General features: G+C 47.4%; 1 protein-coding gene and 1 long non-coding RNA gene across 4 annotated transcripts in view; one reads left to right on the plus strand and one right to left on the minus strand.

Annotated features, from left to right (window-relative positions):
• Window positions 1-19600, minus strand: part of LOC138570171 (uncharacterized) — a 190376-nt gene that overhangs the window by 153574 nt on the left and 17202 nt on the right. The window lies entirely within an intron of this gene.
• POMGNT2 (protein O-linked mannose N-acetylglucosaminyltransferase 2 (beta 1,4-)) overlaps window positions 531-19600 on the plus strand; it is a 61899-nt gene continuing 42829 nt past the window's right edge. Inside the window, exon 1 of one of the 3 annotated variants that reach the window (XM_069648842.1) lies at window positions 531-556. The gene's annotated coding sequence lies outside the window, so the exon portion shown is untranslated. Of the gene's footprint in view, window positions 557-8267; window positions 8735-8760; window positions 9089-19600 lie in introns of those variants that run through there. The other 2 variants (XM_069648841.1, XM_069648840.1) reach the window with 2 other exon arrangements.

Below are 19600 nucleotides of genomic sequence, written 5' to 3' on the forward strand. Positions count from 1 at the left end.
CGTCTGCATACATGCACCCGTCACTAGCAATGAGATATGCTATCAGACACAGGTATAAATTAAACAAAAGAGGAGAGAGCGCAGACCCTGAGGGACACCGCATGTCAATGCCACCAGGGGAGACCTGAATGGAGGGAGAAACACTGTCTAAAAAAGGTCAGGCAGGAAGGAAGAGAACCAAAGAAGTGGATAGCCTGAAACGTTCCTGAAGTTATAAGCTGTGCTGTCCTTTGAGACTTTCCAGGTGAGCTAACTTGATAATCAGAGGTGACACAATTCGGGGAAATTCGTTTTGATTTTGAATAGGAAGTACTGGTATTTCATTTTTGGTATAGTTGTAGCAAAGCAACATCAGCATCATTTGTTTGCCGCCATTAACAAATAGTGATCGAAGGCGCCAGTTTTCATAAGTAGCCATTCTACCATTGGTGGTTTCACATTTACATGGAATATACATTTAATTTGAAGACCGAGCTTACACCCATATGATAAATGTCCCATATATGATTCTCTTTGCAGGTAAAGACAAGGCCTACATTTACCTTTTACTCTTGAGGTAAGTTTTATCATTTATTACAAGTTCACTGCCATTATGCTTATGTGTGGCTTGATGGCAAGGCATCCGGCACGCTGTGTAAGCAATCTTATGTAGAAAAGACCGTCCTGATGAAGGCGACCTGTAATAAATTAGTCGCCGAAACCGGTTGACATATATGTAGAGATGGCAATCAAATATATATTGCACTCTATATATGTTGAGATCTGTTAAGGAATGTACATGATCTAGCAGGCCTTCATATGACAAAATAAATATCCTTTATCAGTTTACGTACCAAGACCACCAGGAAAATAAGGTTGGGTTTTTCCCAGGGATAGCGTTCTAGGTTCCCTACACTTCTTAACAACTTGTTTGACACATCAGTTCTATATATTTTTTTGTGCTGATTTTTGTCCGGGTGTGAACTAGTTGTTCCATATTAGTATGGTTTGTTGAGTACACAGCATGATGATGGAAATCCGCCCTTGATAAGATGAAACAATAGGCCAAGCCGTTGGTATGTGATATGGTCTCACTCGGCTCAACGATGATCGGATAAACTTTTCTTTTTCTATCCGCTATTAGATATTTATTTTATTTGATTGTTTTTTTTTATAACGCGCCTAATACCGTACCTGAGTTCGGTTTCTAGGCGTGGATTCGGGATTGGAACCTCTGCTGCTCTGCGTGGTCTTGCTTCCAAGACCAGCCTTGCCCCTGTGCTATCCTCCGTTCACTAGATAGCCAGTTCACTAGATAGCCAGTCCACCACCGCTAAGCAAAGTTAGTGTGGCTGGAAGCAGGGATAGTCAAGCTGTTCCTTCTACCCTTGCCGGGATTAACTCGGCATGAGCTGTTTTAGTACCCATCACCTGAATGTATGGTCTATGTAAGCTGTCTTGGCAACATATAATTTTGGCTTTCTGCCAATCTAGTGTGAAAAAGAATCCCTGGAGTGCCAGGACTGGGTTACCAGGGTCTCCATTTTCTAGATATTGTATGTGCTGGTAAAATGAGCCGGAATGGGTCCTGCCGCCGTTGCCGGTTTTGTCATTGTTACTCTGCATTTTGCTCATCATGGAAGCTCACAGACAAGGAGGATCCACTGTGACATTTCTGATTGAAGCTTGGTGCGGCCAGCTGTGTGTGGCTTGTAGTGGGAGACTTTCATCTTGGTGGATTCCGGGCCATGCATGGAAGGCTCTAGGGCGATACATAGGGTTTTCAATTGTATCCTACACTTGACCGGGAGCCAGTGCAGTGTTTGGTTGGATGGGGTGATGTGTTTGAGTCTTTGGAGTCACAGGAGGGATCTGGCTTCTAGATTTTGAGCTCCTTGTCTGTTTAGTAAGTATTTTGTGAGGCAAAGGTAGAGGGTTTGGGGGTAGTCTAGCCTGGCGAGTCCAAGAGTAATGGCCGCAGGGGTTCTTCGTGGGAAGATCAGATCAAGCATGATGAATATTTTAGAGTTGGAGTCCACACCGTTTTTGACCATGGCAGTCGCTTGCAGGCAGGTTCGCGTTTCTTTGCATTTGGGCTGGTTTCATGCTGTCGTCAGCAGAGCGTCCACTTGAGTAAGGTATGTGCAACTGTCGGTTTGCAACTTATGTGAGTGTCTTCTTCGAAGCTAAAGCAGGTTTTTGGACAAGGCTTCTGGTTTTCTAAGGGTTGTGTGATAGGCCACCCCCTCATCCGCCTTGAAACACTTGTGTATAGGGGCATTATAAATGCCATATCCTAGCCATACCCCCTAGTTTCTTAAAATGCCACCCATTGTATTTAGCTATGAATGATCCATGACGTTCCAACATCTCCCCTCACTGGAAAGTATTGAAGCGATTGTCTCCTTTGCAATGTTATGCGTTGGGACTGATCATCAAATTTATGTAATTTCGTCATTTTCCATGAAACCTTATACAGTGTGCTGGATGCAAAATGTACACTCACCACTAGTAATTGACTAGTGACATTTGAATCTTGTCGAGTAAGAAATGGTGTGTGTATGGAACTGAAGTGGCGAGTGACTTTGGTATGGTTGGCTAGTATTTGCACCATGGGGGGGAGGGAGTATAGGGTAGGAGGGAGACAGAGAGAGAGACAGAGACAGAGAGAGAGAGAGAGAGAGAGAGAGAGAGAGAGAGAGATAGATCTAGCATGTGTCTTGCGGATCAGTACATTCACAGACAGGCCTATAGGGCAGTGCCCGAACCAATAACACAAAATGCTACTGTGGGCCCGTTTTTTGGGTCAAAGTGGGCCAGTTTGATAAGTTACTTCACCATGCGGGTTGTAGTTTTGACCTGTGATACTGAATAAATAATATCTAACGTGCACAATTTGCATCACGCTTCATCAAAAACCTCCCACTTGGGTACTACTGAAACTGTTTGCCACAAAAGGAATGAATTGCCATGTGCAACTGTGGGCCCCTTTTTCATTGGTGCTAGAGACAGTTTCTATGCCCCAGTCCGAGTTGCTCACCACCCGCAGTCATCGCGTTGTCCGGTGTCTTCACACTGCCTTTAGGGGACCTTTCTAAACTCTCAGATGCATATGTGTGTGATTATGTTAAGAACACCCCGGTCCCGAGATACTGCTTACTGAGAGGTGGTCTAGTGCAAAGGACCGAGGCGTTGCAGCGGATCATCATCTTCATGGTAGGGATCCTAACCCTTGAGTGCCAAGGTCGAGTATGTCCCTCCTTTTTGCATAGACCTGCATAATAGCCTGGCACTTTGGGAAGGCGATGTCTGAAGGTTATTACTGGAAAAGCAAGTAAAGGTCTAATCGTTAATAGGAGGCACTATTCATCCATCCTGCAAATATTTCATGAAAAGCCCCTTGACTGCCCTCTGTTTCCTTAACCAAAGGTGCTTGGACGGTCCGATTTGGTAAGTCGTCTGCAACCCTTAGATCTTCCCTCAAGCTTCCGAATCAGTGTTCCCTTTTGGACTCTCGCCAGCTGGTCCTTGTTACGCTTATACGTGGTTGTGATGTAACGCTGCATGGTATATTGCAACCCCTTGCATTTACTTGGCGTCCACTGGTTGTTGGTTTCCCTGCGGTGAGAAATCTGTGGGTGGGACGAGGACGGGGAGCAGATCTTGCGACCTTCCCTATATGATCCTGTCCTCATGAGTGTGTGTTTACCAGGGGGTGTGCCAGGATATGCAGGATGGGTTGTCTGCAGGTGGATATTGTGGCTAATTGTAGTGGATTATTTTGGTCACTGGGTGTGTGGGGAGGGGTGGGATCTCTTGTCTTTCTGCGTAGTGATGTTAGTCGCTCGGCGTATGCAAGTTATGGTGTGCTGTGCCTCTTTTAATGTAGGGATGTGATGTTGCATTATGTGTACAGCTGGGAGGTGTTGCTGGAGCCTTGTGCGTGACTGGGGTCCAGTCTGTTGATGGAGATGTTCAGGTGGAAGCAACGCCCTAGTGTCTTTGGATCTATATAGTGCTGGAATCAGCCATTGCAAGTCCAGTGGAACATGGCCATCCGTGGAGGTCACTCCTTCCTGCTGCTGGGTAGGTTCTCCCCCATTGCCCCTGTGATCTGATTGGCAGAGAATCAAGGTCAGCATTTTTGTTCTCTCCACATTCAACCATGGCAAGGACACAATGTTGGTTTACCAACTAACCCGACATGTTCACCCTCTTCAAGAAATCTGGCCAGACCCAGCCCTCAAAGGACTACATTAGAAGGCCACTGATGCAATGAGTCATTGTAACCTTGTGCTGCACTCCGTCCCACTCCAGAGCGGCCCAGCAGTGCGCCATTGTGACCTTGTGCTGCACTCCGTCCCACTCCACAGCGGCCCAGCAGTGCGCCATTGTAACCTTGGGCTGCACTCCATCCCACTCCACAGCGGCCCAGCAGTGTGTCATTGTAACCTTCTGCGGCACTCCGTCCCACTCCACAGCAGCCAAGCAGTACGCCATTGTAACCTTGTGATGCACTCCGTCTCACTCCACAGCGGCCCAGCAGTGCGCCATTGTAACCTTGTGCTACACTCACTCCAGAACTCTCTACCACCTAGGAATGGGTTCTTGGCTCACTTCTGTGATCCCAAGCATGCTTCGATTCAGCGGAGACCTACAGTGCTTGCCTCCCCTAAAATGCTGCTAGATTCCACAGTTTGTTGTTTTACTTGTGCCCTCTCAGTGGCACTTTTCATTAATGCCATTTCTGTTCTTTTTTAATTGGAGCTGCGTAAATATATGCCACAAATATGCAAAAGCAACTGAGCATAGTGAGGGACCGTGAAACAACTAAGGGGGTTTCGGGTGGATTCTATCCCGAACCCAAGCCCCCCATAACATTTTTTGAATAATGGGTTAAAATGGTGCATTTTACAGCACACTTGCTGTGAAAAATGGGGTTGAAAGCCAGACAGTTTGCAATTCTGTTTGTACGGTAACTCATGAAAAATATCCAATAGATGCAAGTCACCAACAGTGCACAGGAGTATTTCCAAATGCTTTTTCAGGATGCCTTTCTGCACAATATGAGCCAGTAAATAAAACATTTCCACGCTGGCTGTTCCTGCAGCTGCAGGAACAGCCAGCCATTATATGGGAATGATGTGCCATCATTCCCGGATAAGAACATATTCCTGTTCACTTTGCTCATAATGCCAGTAATGATAGTCTTTATATCGGAAGCTGGTGCTTCCAATATATGCTGGTATCCACACCCATGTAAGAACAAAATCCTGCTGGCTTTGCCATTAAAAATATCATGTGACAGTAAGAAAACATGTCCAGCCTGGCTACACCAATGTAGGCCAAGCTGGATACGCAATAACGCTTTTCATCATAGATGCCCAGTAAAAAAAATGCTATGCTACAGTAAGATAAGGTTAGACTGGCTGCACCAAAATTCCAGTCTAGATACTTAATAACACTTCTCATGCATGGTTTATTTCCAGAAAAAAATGCGTGAACCTCTGTCCACCTTCACGCCGCCCCCTAACTGCCAACAAAATCATTGCCCCAGCCCAGCAAACACAAGTGCACACATTCACACACAATGCACAATTGCATATTTGGCTTTGACATTGTTTCACATCCCGTGACGTCGGTTGTCATTACATATGTTGGAGTTCCACCAAGTGTGTTGTGTGTAAATTATTTTTTATTGCAATATCTTAAAATACATCATACATCTCACAAAGCATGTTAATAATCACATTGCCTACTATTTCCTCTCTTTACACCCCACACACCCTACACTCTCAGCCCCTGCCCCCACTCTCGGCAACTGTAGGATATTCTCATTAGACCAGGTAAAGCGTGTGCTCAAGTGGGCTGCTTTGGGACAAGAACCCTTTACTTTATACAGACATTCCTTCAGGCGTCTACATTTCTCTCAAATTCCGCCACCAAAAGGAAAATCCATAGGCATTCCCCAGGTCTAAGCACTAGGACTGGTTAGATCCATCCATTTAACACCGGCCATATTTCGCAAAAAAAAAAAAGGTCCATTCCAGTTCCCTAGATGATATGATGGGTTATTTATAAAGCGCTTAATACCCAGAGGTTTCTAAGCGCGGACCCGGGGATCGAACCTGTGTTGCTCCACGTCGTCTTGCTTCCAAGGCGAGCGCGTTTCCCCTGAGCTATCCTCCCGAAACAAATGGCTTCATATCATGCAAGGCTCCCGTAATGTTTTCCATCTTATATAGTTCTCTAGTTATTAACGCCCACAATTTCTCTCCTGGAAGAGTCCCTTTCCAACCAATAGCCACGCGGGCCCTTGCCGTAAGGAAGGAAAAGTGGACCATGTGAGGGAGCCGGGCCCATTTTCCGTCTCTCATCTCTGTGCCAAACAGCAACAACAACCAATATAAATCCCCCTCAATCCCCTCTAGGTGTTAAATTCAACCAAACACCTCTTTCCAAAAACACTGTACCTATCCTACGGCGTTTCCACCACATATGCCAATATGTGCCCCTTTCTCCACACCGTCTCCAACACCTTGGATCCACTCCGTATACACCTTCAAGAGGCGCACTGGGTCATATTGCCATCGATATAACAGTTTCAGACCATGTAAATTATAAATACAAAATCTAATCCAAATCCAATTAGCACTGGCGGGCGAGGGGCCCCGAAAAGGAGTGGGACCCATAGGCCGGTGCCTACTTGGCCTAATGCCCCAAGCCCCGTGCCGTACAAAGTATGGCACGATAGAGGGCCTGTGGGGTTAGGCGCGGGGTGGGGGAAACAAACGGCGCGAAATGCAAGGGGAGGGGCAGCCAAGCAGGCGTCCCGACCCGCGGCATTGACAAAGGAGACACAACACATATGGGGGAAAGGTGTTAGGAAAAAACAACAGGGAGGCAGGAGGAAGTCCGGCCCCCCAGAGGTACAACAAAGGGCCAAGGGGGGTATAAGTACCCCAACGAAAAGCAGGTTAGGCACAACCAGGTAAGGAGCTCACCTCATTCGGGTAAGCTCCCAGGGCCTGGAAAAGGGGGAGAAGGAAACGTGTCCAGGAACGGATGCCCCAGGGTAACTAAGACTAGCCGAGGAGAAGGCTGGGCATCTACACCCCCTGGACACGAAGTGCCCAAAAGCGAGTTGGTGTTATTTTTGGTTGTTATGATTTTTTGTTTGGTGTTATTTTCGGTAGAAAATAAATAAGCCTGCGGCCTATAATTTTTCCACAAACAAAAACCCTGTCTGTACTATTATTTCTTTATCCCGGGTACTAGGGACTAGGAACAGGAGCGAAGGGGAGCCCACACTACTCAGCCTATGGATAATCCGGCACGGCACGTATCTCCCGTGCCTCTAATGTCTCCTGACACCATCATCTTACCTGGGTGCGCAATGCCCATGAAGCGCCACGTCTGTAATGTCCCGCTCCCTGGTCACCGGGACACAGTTACCAGGATCACCCGGACAATGTATGCAGCTGCGTGCATGCAGCGGAGCGGCCCATAGGGGGAACCATGCAGTATCGGTATCACCAGACTGCACACCAGTGCTGGGGGCACCCAGCAGACCTCAGCCTCGGTTTTCTGGGCACACAGGCCGGGGCAGGAGCACAGGCCGTGGTCACACAGCAGACAGTCACTCAAGAACGACACAGACACAAGAGTTGCCACTTACTGGGTCTCTGCTGCAATGTCCCACGTGCCTGCAGCGGCCCCTTTTATTAACACGAGTACCCTTAAAGGGGCAACACACAACAATGTCCACACTCTGCCTTGTCCCTCTGTATTGGGCGGGCCGTCTGGGGACTCTGGCAGACACGTCGCTGTGCGCCACCTCCTCTTTATGCACAGGCTCCGAACTCAAGGCCTTCGACTCAGTCCAGGGCCCTTCCTCTAATGGGCCATCAGTACAATGCACAAGCGGTTCACGGACTAGAAACCCTAGCGCCCGCTCCTCTGTGTCGTGCTGCGCCTCGCCCCTTAAAACCTTCATCGTGCAGCTCCTGGCCACGTTCTCTGCTTGGCGGGCATCGAAGAACTGCAAGTATCCGCACCAAAGGGAATGGAGGCTGCACACTGAAACAAGCAAATATTGCATGAATCTGGCAAAGTGACTTTGCACTGCTGAAAAGTGACTTTGCACTGCCGACACACACCCCGATTCATGGAACTGAGCAAAGTGTATTTTTGTAGTGCAAAGTCCGGGCAAAGTTAGCGCATAGTCATTTTTGCAGTACAAAATGACTTTGCCCGGACTTTGTATGGCGAAAAAAAACTTTGAACGTTCTATGAATCAGGGTTTGTGTTGGCAGTGCAAATTCACTTTGAACCATTCCATGAATCGCGCCCCAAGAGGCGTCTGCAGTCTGCGCCCCCTAGTGGTATCCCGATTGGGCTACTAGGTGCCCAGGTGCACACCGAGCCGTGGGGAGTGCTTTGGAGCCTTTGTTGGGCGGAAAGCTGTGCTCCCCCACCAGGGAATGCCGCCTCTCGTCTCTCTTCTCTCTCTCCATCGCCGCCCACCCACTGGCAGCCGGCAGAGGTGCAGCGGCAGCAGCGCCCCTTTCTCTTCTCTTCCCTGTGCCGCACGGCTGCATTTCCTGGGTTAGGAACGGCTGACAGGCCGGTGTGTTGCAGCAGGCTCCCTTCCTCCTCCTGGCCCGGGGGATTTCCGGAACACTGCAGGGGCTGGCCGGCTGCTGCTGCGTGCAAGGCTGACCTCTGGGGCGGCGGCGGCGGAGAGCGCATAGAGGTGAGTAGGCAGCAGCTGGAGTGGCAGCACCCCGGCAGACAGAGCATGCTCACACACGGGGAGGGGGGCCAGAGGGCAGGGCGAGCATCCCGCCCGCCCGCAGATGGTGCATCGATAGCTCTGCTCTGACAGCAAGTATTGTTGTGCCTTGGGGGGATGGAGAGGGGCGAGAAGAGCGCAAAACAAGGCCCTTCTTGGAAAACGTGCACGTACGCCTTCTACGGGGTTCAGTGTTCCATTGTCTTTTGATCAGGAGACAGTGAGGGGCTCCCGGGCGACACGAGGGGTGCCCGCGTACGAGACGATGTTGTACCCCCGGGCTCGGTGAGACTGCAGGGCGGCTGGATAGCGCCGGTGAGTGCGCCCACACGCGGAATTCTGTTGCGGTGTGTAGGGCACCTCTGTCCCAGTGTGCTACAGTGGATTGTGTGTTCATTAATTCCCACTGCCCCTCCCACACTACGGTACCGTGCATGTTATGCATTTTTTGTGATGGATCACTGATGTTCTTATTTTTTATCGGTTGTTCCTCTGTGGAGCAGCCTCTTGCCCTTCTGTGCTAGGCATATCTGTTTTTCGTTTGTTTCTCGCCCTTTTTATGATAGCGCTGTATTTGAACGCACAGCTGCGCGAGCTGCTTTGTCTGTGCTTATTGCAGTTACTGTTGACCAGTATTGTGTCAAACCCCGGAGATAGCTCAGTGGGTTAATGTGCACATACCTTGTCCAGTATCAAAATGTTGATCCGATCCTACCTGTTTGACCTTATTGTGTGAAACTCGCTATTCATTTTCCGTAGCTGCCAAATCTGTGAGCGTGCACAAATTGGCAGAATATTGCTACTGCGTGTTATATAAGAATTGGATGTGTATGCTGGAGAAATCTGGGGAAAACTGCAAGGTTCTGTGTGGTTCAACTAAGCCCATGGTTATTATTCCATGGCTGAGTAGATGAAGACTTTCAGTTGAGCAATTCCGACTGGAACTGGATGGAAAGGGCCTGGGAGTCCTGCCAGCCAATCCCAGGAACTGCATCATGTGCCGGGAGACACCTGGCACTGGCACACGACTTCTTGGCCTATCTGATTGGATACAATGTTTTGCATTTCAAGCCATCTAGCTTTTCCAAGGTGTAAGCCAGTTAGATTGGCAAAACCTTTCGGACAGTCGGGTATCCGGAAACACTTTGGCCAATGAGATTGGAGAGAGTGCCGGATGGCGTAACAGTTGGTTGCTGTGATTGGTTAGTGTGTTTGTCCTATATTCTGCCTCTAGGTGGACGAGAAGCTGCAAGGTGAAGAGCAGGGACGTTCCATCCACCTCTAACCATAGAAACTCCTACACAACTGTATCGAATGCTAATAAATTCCCTTCACAAGCGTCGCATAAAGAATTTGTTATAAAAAAGCCATTCAGATAGCTCAGTGAGGGGATGCACCTCCTGCAGAAATCTGTGCAACCTGCAAGTTATAGGTTTGAAGCTAGGCAGGCCAGACTCTGGTCCTGCTGAGATGTAGACCATCCGCATGTAAGTCTACAAAGCCCCAGGAATGTGGCAGCACGCCATATGTAAAAATACCGCTTTGGCCAATGCCTAGTTTATGTGTGTAGCAATGGTGCTTGAATTGGGAAACTGAGCGTGCCCCATTGTCCAAAGGCCTTGCGGCCATTTTCGTTTTTTCTTTATGGGTTAGATTTTCCTTCTCATAAGTTGTGTATAGAGTCGTCGGTGATATCCCACCATCTTGCTCCAATGCCCTTTGGTTCAGGCGGGGCCGAGGAACAGTTGTCTCATCGCAGCCTCTGTCCGTGAAGCCTGCTCTCTAATCTTTAGCATTATCCATTGGGTAATACCCTTTCCAATTGGGAGGGTGGCGGGAATGCACGTCTTCCTTCTGTCTCCTTGAGCACTCTCCAATCAATATGCAGCACATCGCAGTGCTGATAATACGGAGAGGGAGCAGCTTCATTACTTATTCACTGCCAATCAAAAATGTCCTTCGTGAGTGAGCAAGCTTGAATTAGTTGGCCGGATAGCTCACGTGGTTTAGTCCCCTGGCAGAGATTCTTTCAAGGTCATAAAGGTGACGGTGATCTTTTTGAGATATCACCTAGTACCTTCAGCCAGGTTCCTGCTGCTTCTAATGTGAGGACACAAGGTTCTTCATTCAACTTTCTGGGGAAAGGATTGGATAAACTCCTACAGGAATTGGGGTAAATCCCCCAAATTCCCCCATCCCCCATCCCTTTGGGGATGGTAGATCCATCCCTAAAGGGATGGATCTAAACAATGATAATTATACGTCCTCGTCTCATCCTGAGACACCATACTCCTAAAAAGTAAAAGTCTCTCCAATAGTGACCAATGAAAGTCAACATTCCTAGTCTTACTAAATCCTTAGACTCCAGGCTATGCCACTCTAATAACAGGAATGTGCCAAAAACTGTGCCAAACAAAACTTCACAAACCTATTGTTGAAAAGTCCAGTCCTTGTGTAAACACACCAACACAGGCCTCCTCGGGCTAGGCCCTTATAGCCGTTACTCCAGTCTGGGTGGGCTTCATTAACCTCTCGGTCTTCAGGGTTTACCCTCAGGACCTCTTCCTGGCTTCTTACAGGGATTCCCCACAACGTCTTGCTTTGGGTTCCCATGGAATCTCCACAGGTCTCCCCAGACCTTAATCCCACCCCAGGCTCCTAGTTGAGCCCTCTTGGACCTTGATTCGGCTCAAGCACCTCGCCTGGACCTGGGTACTTTCAGATTCTCTGTAGCTCCCTTCTGGACATGTTGGCTTTTCAAGGGTTCTCGGCACCTTTTCATGGACCTTGGTTTGTTGCAACCGTCTTAACGGATACACCCTGGACCTTGGGTCGCTGCTGTTTTTAACAGGTCATTCCTGGACCTTGATTCTGTTCAGCTCCTCACCAGGTGCCTCCCTGGCCTGGAATCTTTTAGGCTTCTAAGTAGGTCCAACTTGGACTGTTGTCTTTTCAGTGGTTCTAGACGGATCCTGTGGTTCTAGACGGATCCTCTTGGACCTTGGGTCCGTCCATTTTTCTCGGCCTGTCCCCCTGGGACATTGGGTTGTTGCGGTTTTAAACTTGTCTCGCCTGGAGCTTGTTGCTCTCAAACCAAGGTCCACCTTGGACCTTGGTTTGGCAGCTTTCTTTCATAGGTCCTTCCTGGACTGGGGTTCTGGTCCAATGTTTCAAACAGGTCATTTTTGGGCAGTAATTTGGTTAAGATGAATGTGATGGCTAATTCTCCCTCCTAACAGCGTCTTTTTCAGGCAGATAATACTTTTAATGCCTTCTTGCCTCCGGCCAGTATTTCTCCCTTTCACCTTTGGGTCGTTGGTGGAGGCCCTACACTTTCGGTCCTCTTAATTCCCTCAAAGCATGGGAATGGTGGTTCCAACACCCAGGGTAACCTTCTTTTCCAGGTCTCCTAATTCTAGGCTGCTTCCAATCTCGCCGTTGGCAACTTCCGGGAGAACCTTGCAGTCATCTCCCAACCAGTGCTTCTCCTTGGTTTTCTTCAGCATTGTTAACTTTCAACACACATTTGAGATGTGAATAATCCATTACTTTCAATCTAATATGATTAATCTACGCCATGTCTGCAATGCCACTACCCCCATTAAACCTAGCACTAGCAATGTACAAAATAACAAGATTAATAAATGATGCCCCACCTTCCTTATGGTTCTTAAACAAGACTACTGTAAAAAAGAGAAAACAAGGCGTAAAACCAATAATTCATCCCATCGCCAGACCGTAACTACAGCTCTCAATATTTTTAAAAAAAACATCCTATCTCCTAAATACAGCTTTCCACAAAGCCATATCGACACAGCAATCAATAAGACCAAATCACGTTTTGAAATCATAAAGACTATTAAACCCCTCATGTATATCGCCCACTTTGTCCCTATCCACTAAATTAGCAAATTAGTTCAGCAAGACTTTTTAAAAACCAAAATCAATGTGATTCGATCAAACATTGATGCACAAATCTCTACCCCCAAATATTTTTATCAGATACAAATCCTACAATATTCCCTCAAATGCACACCTTTAATTTTACTAAAGTTTCAACCGAGGAAATATCTATTCAAATTATGACTTTAAAACTCACGAATCACAATTACGACTACATTCCTGCTTGTCTGGCTTTGTAAATTGCTCCTTTCTCAAGCCATGGTTCCAAAAGATCTTAAACGATCTTTTGTGACCCCCCCATTATAAAACAAACCCTGGCTGGATCACAGTATATTTCAGAACTATCGCCCTATTGCAGGCCTGACATGGCCAGCAGAAATTCCGTGAAAAGGTTCCTACCACTCAACTGCAAAAGTTCCTGGAACATCACTGTTTTCTTGGTGTATTTCAATCGGGGTTCAGGCCCCACCCTGGAACAGAGACCGTACTTCTTGCTGTCTGGAACGACATCCTGAGATCTGCTGACAAGGGTGACCTTAGTCTATTGGTTATTCTTGACCTCTCGGCGGCATTCGACACAGTCGATTTTAACATTGCTAAATCCAGATTGACTTAGGTCGCCCACGATGGTCGTCATTTTTGCATAGACTTGCATAATAGCCTGGCAGTTAAGGAGCGGACCCAACAGGTCAAAATGGGAGCCCACTACTGCAGCCCCTTTCCTGTTCCTTGTGGCATTACACAGGGCTCTTGCCCATCGCCTCTGATACTCAAATTTATATTCATATTCGACCACTTCTGAACATCTTTTCCAAATTCAACCTACTTTACCATTTTTATGCCGACGACACACAGATCTATGTACAAATAAATAACTCATCGGAATCCATTAAACAGGTATTTGACTGCACACAAGAGGGAAAAGGCTGGATGCTGTCAAATATGCTGCAACTGAATCCTACCAAAACAGAGGTTTTCCTCTTTGGACACCTTGTCGCTGACCAATGCCATTTACCTACTTGCCTTGCTTCATTCGCTATTCCTAAATCCTACACACTGATCAGCAGGCCAGCGACACAGTAAAGTCTGTCTACTTCTGGCTCAGACCTCTGCAACCTATTTTGCCCCTCATTTCAGAAAAAGATTGAGCGGCAGTTGTCGGATCATTGATAAACTCCAAACTCGACTACTGCAATGACACGCTCTCAGAAATTCCAGCAAATGAAATCCATTGCCTGCAAATTGGCCAAAATGCAACCATCAGTCGTCTCTTTCATCTGCCAAGATCTGCACCTGTTTCCTCTTACTGTAGGAAAGTTCATTGGTTGCTCTTGCAGCAGAGGATCCTCATTAAGATCACCTGCTTTGTTTTTAAGTGCCTTCACGGCTTGGCTCCCACTTACCTTGTCATCAAGCTTACTCCTTATCATCCAGCACGACCGCTATGCTCCTCTGATCAAAATCCGCTAGTGGTAACGACATCGCACTTTGCAAACCGAGTTGATAGATGTTTTTCTGTGCTTGGTCCTTGTGTTTGGAACTCCCTTCCCCCGCCACCCCCTCGACCCCATCTCTGAAAAACGGAATCCTTTTTCCTCTTTTGGAAGAAGCTCAAAACCTATCTCTGCCAGTAAATGTCTTCATTCTAATAAACACCTGCACCCAGATACATTCACTGTCCGGCTTTCCCATATTGAGAAAATATATGCGTTGTAAATAAATAAATCAAATCCCCGTGGCGTTCTCCCCTTCTTTCAACGGAGCATGAGCACGCACGTTGGCCTCCTCCAGTATCCTGACATCTTCTGTGTTTTCCCTGCCCATTTTCATCTTTTCTCTAGGGGGTCTTGTGACCTACTCTAGGTTTTTCATCCATTTATTTTACAACCTGGGATCCGATTGGTTATTCTCAATGTGTGGATTATTCCTCCTCGTTATGTTATTAATAATAACGTTTCTCTCTGAGTAAGTAAAAACCTGATAGGTTAGATTTTAGCTAAGAAGGGTCGGCAAGGAGTTAAGGGTGTGCTGAGAGTTCAACGGCATCTTGTAATCTCGTACGCACAATGCAGAGCTGTGTGGTTGGGTCTCTCCTCTGCCCCACCGGCACTGCTTCACACGGGGACCTTTGGCGTCTCCTTCCTTCAGCTTTTCTAGATAACATGCTAATGTATTTGCCATTGAATTCGCAAAGGCCCTGTCTTTCCAGACTTGGCACCAGTTAAACGGATCTAACCTAGCCGCTGTCACTGGGATTGAATGGAGTACTCAAGGGTATTCTGGTACCTTTTAGTCTGTATGATTCAGCTCTTCCCAAACACCCTCTGACGGGATATTTCCACATTTTGCATGGAGTTAGGATCCGGAGTTCTGGGAACTCGCCACACGAAACCCTGAAATAATAGGTGCTCATATTGCCAATCTCGGTGACATTCAATGTATCCACCTCAAAGGGTAGTGGCCAGTCAATCATTCTGGGTGTGCAGGTTCCATAGAAGTATACCATTGAATTGAAAAACAGGATAAGGACAAGTGATCTGTGGAAGGGGGAAGGTGTGCCAGTGTCTTTGTGTGTGTGTGACAGAGAGAAATATAAGACTCTTTAAAAAAAATGAAGGACTTCGCAGTCTTCATGCTTCACAAACTAACAGTCGCAATATTTCTTAAGCCTAATAGGTGGAACAAATTGGAAAGCGGCGAGAATAAGATTATTATTTTATTCCTGATATGTCCATCTGCTTCCCTTTTTTAAATAAGGCATTCCTTGTAATGTCCAAATCCCCATACATTGATTTAAGTGTGATATTACAACAGGATGGACCTTAGTAGGTAAAGTCTTGATGCAGTTCACCATTACAATTCATGACATTGCGAACTGGATGAAAAATATGAAATGGGGTGGGGGCAGGAAACTAGTTTTCACTCCACACTCTTTGTTTTAAATTGCCAACGCAGATCAGACTGTCCCCTCTACCCTACAACAAACACCATGTTGCTGACCTCTCCATTTAACCCTACCTCTCCCTCTCTGCAGCTATCCCGATCCATCCGAGCTCCTCTGCTGCCCCGAACCCTACTTGTAACAACCTGTTGCTAGGTTTGTACATTATAAATCGAATACATACATATGACAACACATTACACTAATTGGCTAATATGCCAATTGCTGTTTTATTAGCCAATCCAAGGGCATCGTTTGGAGCGTCTGATTCTGGGGAACCCAGAGACTTTTAACCATTTCAACCCTCGTGACATGGTGGTTCAGGGGCAGTGCCTCCTATAAAGGCAGGCATTCCGAAAGGGGAGGGACCCATAATGCCTTCATCCACCCCCCAACACATTTCCCTGATACTGCTGGCAGATACTAGCCCTCTGCTGCCACCCCCCCCTGTCCTTGGGGACTCCCTCCATATGGAGAACACAGCCTGATACCATCCATTGAGGATATGCAAGAAAATAATGCTTCCATTTGGGGATTCCCAACGCCCACACATTGCCGCCTGCCTGAGGAAGCACCAGGAGCCACCTCGTCCACTTGGAGGACCGTTTTACAGACTAAGGCGGGGTTAGGGATGTTGCCTTTTGTTCAAGCCAGACTGAAAAATGCTGTATTAACCTTTTGCAAGACCGGAACAGACTGTAGGCCCAATCGGGGGAGTTCTCGTCTATTTGAACATAAATATATCCAGCTCCGAACCTAACATGGGTGCTCGTGGGCATAGCTGTCAACTGGGCCCATGTGGGGAGAGTCAACTTCAGCCAGTCATGTTTTTTTAGTTAACCACACTCTTTAAGTAGGAAACCGTGGACGCACACTAGTCTCGCAATATAGAGCGTTGTTGACCAAAAAGTCAGGACTAGCTGACAGTGACCCTCGGAACATGGTGCCATTTGGTAGCTATATTGGGCGGATGTTGCATCTGTCCTGAACAGGCAGCCACAAACTCAGATTGTTCGGCTCAAACTAAAATAGGTGGCAACACTACATTCATGTATTGAAGTCTGCCCCCAAACTCCAGCTCCTACTCATTGAAGGAATTTTTGCCAGATCCTGCAAGAAACATTACAGATGCCTCAGAACCCAGGGAGGGGGTGCGGGGTAGAGGGGAATTGAAAGCTACGTCATATAATAACAGGGCTGTAATTGCTCAGTTAATGTATCATACTTTATATATTTCATGTTGCTATCCATATCATAGTTCCTTCTAGGCGTACGCCGCAACATCTCGATACATGTCAACAATGTTCTCATGCTTTACACGTGTCCACATTTACAGAGGACATGCAAATCGTGTCAGGATAATACTTTGCTCCTAGGTTTTAACAGAATTAAGACATTCTTTTACAAATCTGCATTCTGTGCCAGGGCCTGAGGTATCGTAATATAGGTTTTCAAAGTTTCTTCGCCAGCGGGGGCATCAGTCGGCTTGAACTAGACCCCCTTAAAGGAAGAATGACCTAACCTTTTGCAGAACATCCTGCCGACGCGCCCCAACGTTAAATGCTGTTGGATCCATTGTTCTTAACAAGTGAGTTCTACACCTGTCATTGGCAGAACCCACAAGGTAGGGCAGGTGCCTTAACTGCAGGCCCTCCTAAGAGACAGGCATAAATGGCTGCAGTTTCGAGGTCCGACTTCCCTATTCCTGACATCATACGCCTTAATATCTCTCACTACATACAGCTGGGGCTGGCTGGAAAATCAGGATGCAAAAGAGATCCCATTCCCTGACTTGGGTACATGAGGGGTTTGGAACAGATTTCTCATCAAAATCCAGGGTCCTTACATCTCAAACTCTCTTGCGTGACACGAAGCATAAAACGCATTGCCAGTTTTCCAGACAATTCTTCCAGAGGCAATTGCTTGTTGCCAGGCCATTGTAAAAAATTATTCCAAACCTACTCGACATCCCACAGGGCCTTGTACTCGCATTCAGGAGCTTATAGCCCCAGTCTATCACGTTGCCCCTCGTGCCACCTGACTCACTAGACGCCATCCGCCCCTCTCCTCACTGCCACCCGGTACAGCTGTACCCCTCCTCTGTGCCCCTCTGTATCCGGGTTTGGCCAATTTGACTGAAAATATTTAACTGTATGGCCTAGTTGACCGAATTTAGGCTGTACAAAATAATAGTACAGCCCCAAAAATTCGGTCAACTGGGCCGTACGGTTCCATTATAGCGAACAAGGGTTGCTGGGTTGTCCCCCGCTCCCCTTGCTCGCTATGATGGGAAACGGGGTTGCGGGGGACTTCAAATAATCAAAAATAAAAACAGAGAAAGGGACCCTGCTGCGTCAGTTCTGACCCGCATTGCCGGGACGGATCGGACGCCGGAGGTTCAGAATGAAGGAAGCCACTGAAAGGTAGGGTGGGGATGTATTGGGCGGGTGGTAGGGGGTTATGGATTAGTTGATTTTGGCCGCAGCAAAATTGGGTTCACAGCGAAATTGACTACGGTCAATTCCGTCGCGAACAATTATGCTGCAGTCAAATCATACCAATCCTCTGTGTCCTGCTCCCCCCTGCTGTATATCTGTTCTGTTGTTACCTCTGAAAAGCAATCCGCTATGTATCTGTATAGTTTTATACCTGTGGTGTAAAGCGTTGCGTTGCTTCTCGAAGCTAGCTCCTCGCTCAGTACATATCATAATCATAATAACAAAGTATAGCAGCATTCCTCTTAGAAGCTTGCAGATAAGGGGGTGTTCTCTCTCGGACTCCCCATTGACACGTTCATGTCCGGCTGAAATAGCTTTATGGTACTGTGCGTCTTTCCATTTCCCACCTCCTGTGAGAAGAAATTCAAAATGTTAACTACATCTGCAGAAGACCAATACTAACCCTTTGCAGATACCACCTGTACCAGGCTGTCTCGTAATTAACTTTGAGCTCAGAAGTCTCTGAACTTTCAGCCCCTCTGGAAAGACCACAGGGTGCCCTCCTACTCTAAAGGCCTTCCAGGCCTGAGATTTCCCTCATTTATCAGGGGATGCAAAGCCCCTTGAGGATCTGCCAGAAGGCAATCTACTGTTGACGGAAGGATTGGAAAATACATCGAAAGTAGAGAGGGAAACCATGTGTCCGCCTTCCACAAAGGTGTTCTCAGGAGTAGCCATGCTGCCCGTCACCTCACCGGAGGATAATGCGCACTCCAGCGATGGACGCCACATTTGCAGACATGCATCCATTGCTTTTGCTTCGTGTCTGGGTTCCACCTTAAAAATGTCAAAAGCTTCATATGGAGCATGGCAAACGGGTGCGCTATGCATGGCCCCTTAATGTCGCAGAGGTATCTCAAGTTGCTAGACCCGAACGGCGCAGTGCTCATACAACTCTCTATCCAAGCAATAGTCCCAAAAATCCTTGGCAGTGTTTGCTAAGATTGTCCACCTTGTGCCTCCTAGCGGGCTGACCTACATCACCGCTGATAGTTCCCGCCTGCAGGAGGAGGCAGCCGTCATGACAATGAATGTGCACGCTCAACTCTCCATTGCACTGGTTCCCTCAAGACATGGCCAAGTCGAGTCCCCGAGTCTGATCTGTTGGCATTCGATTCTATCACTAGATCCGGAAGGGATATGCAAGCAGCACTACTCTTCCACCATTTTGTATGTTCTAACAACTAGCTCAGATCAGTTTGTGCTGTGTCCGTCAAGGGAACGGTCCGAGGGTAGGATGACTTTCAGGCCATGGAGGGCCCTGTAATGAATTGGCCCTAGGAATATGGCTTGATTGGAGGACGATGGAACGCCCACTAGTTTGGCTATGCTTGCGATCGACACCTGTGATTTCTTTAGCAGAATGAAGATTCGTTTTTCGTGATGCACTTTTATTTTTCTGTCGGTCTCATGGTAGCTGGAGGTGTGTCCACTAAAAAGCCCCAAAATGTAATCTGGTGAGAGGGAACGAACTCCGACTTTTCC

The sequence above is a fragment of the Ambystoma mexicanum genome, chromosome 2q (assembly GCF_040938575.1).
Source record: "Ambystoma mexicanum isolate Mex_15411 chromosome 2q, UKY_AmexF1_1, whole genome shotgun sequence".
In the NCBI taxonomy this organism is placed as follows: domain Eukaryota; kingdom Metazoa; phylum Chordata; class Amphibia; order Caudata; family Ambystomatidae; genus Ambystoma; species Ambystoma mexicanum.